The sequence below is a fragment of the Rhea americana genome, unplaced genomic scaffold (genome assembly GCF_003343005.1).
Source record: "Rhea americana isolate MKP2758 unplaced genomic scaffold, rheAme1 scaffold_1, whole genome shotgun sequence".
NCBI classification, from domain to species: Eukaryota; Metazoa; Chordata; class Aves; order Rheiformes; family Rheidae; genus Rhea; species Rhea americana.
This window is the reverse complement of record NW_028185038.1, coordinates 7,420,617-7,422,014: the sequence shown is the minus strand read 5'-3', so window position 1 is coordinate 7,422,014 and position 1,398 is coordinate 7,420,617.

Sequence of the window (1,398 nt, the reverse complement as noted above, 5' to 3'; positions counted from 1 at the left end):
GCATCATGATTCTCAGTCTGTACACATCACATAATTCATCCATCAATTATGTGGACTCTTTTTTTAAGAAAAAGAGGCTCTGTAACAAGAGTCATGGTTGATTTTTAAAACAAAACATCAGTGACAAGTTGAATCTCTTTCCAAACTGCAGGACCATCTAACTGAGCAGCAGTATCTAATTTTCCTTCTTTTTCTTTGACATTTGGAATGACTGCTATCAGTGGTAAACTCTTTGGTACATATTTCCTAATTTTTTTTATTTCACATTGTTAGATCAATGTTAGATTCTGCCAATTGATCTCATCCTGGCCTTAACTGCACTCTACAGCTCTGGGCCCAGGAGGTCATCTCCATGTGAAAATTTCCCTTTTTGCACATAGTTGGAGAGTAAGTCATTTCTTTGGCTTAGTTCCCTTCTTCTGCTTGCCTCCAGTTGTGTCAACCCCAAATAGTCACAGCTATGAATTAACCCTACTTCATCTCTTAAAAATGCATCCATTGGGGACCTYATCTCTGTTTTCTACTTCTATTCTTCTACAAATATTCCACTCCCATCTTCAAGCTTTATTTCACAACAGTGAAAAACATAATCTGAAATTCTTGCATAATCACTTGCTTCAAGGAGCTTTAAGAATGCCGATGATGAAATTGTGATGAAATTGTAAGGGCTGACAATACAGAGCCTGCGGGAAAGCATAGATCTGCTTTGCATTTTGATTACAAACTTGCCTTGCATCCACGCTATGCAGATGTATGACCTTGTGACCTGATTCTGATCTTTGGATCGCTCCAAAACTTAGCGATAAAGGCAAAAACCTTGGTGCCATATTATCTCTTAGAAGCGTCTCGAGCTGTTCTGCCCCTGGAGCACGTCGAGTTTGGTGTATGCTAGTACATCCAATCCACATTTATGYTCCTGTCACCTGGCTGCCATCAGGCACCGCCTGTCATAAGGGAAGTAGGAATTATAGGCAGGCTATAGCTAGCCATGGATTAGGGTTGATCAATGCTACAAGCACTTTACAATAGCTAAAAAATCGGGGAGTACACAAGCTTTACCCTCCTGCTGCTGGAAGGGAGAGAGACGCAAGGCAGCATCCGGCCTGGCCTGGTCTGGGAGGCCATCCCAAGTTCAGGGGTGGCCTGCTGAAGCGATCTGGACACGGACACAATCTATTCAACAACTGTGTAAAGAGCGTTTAGGGAAAACAGCGAGTCCTCTGGAAATTCTGGAAAACCGCCAACACTCCCGGGCACAGGCTGTACCTGAGAATGACCACAAATGATTTGGCCACCCTATGCCTGAAGCCTGACCCTAGCCCTCACCCCAGGGGCGACAGCACGAGGCAGTCCGAGTCATTCTCCGAGCAAAGCTTTTAGGAAAGGTATATATATATC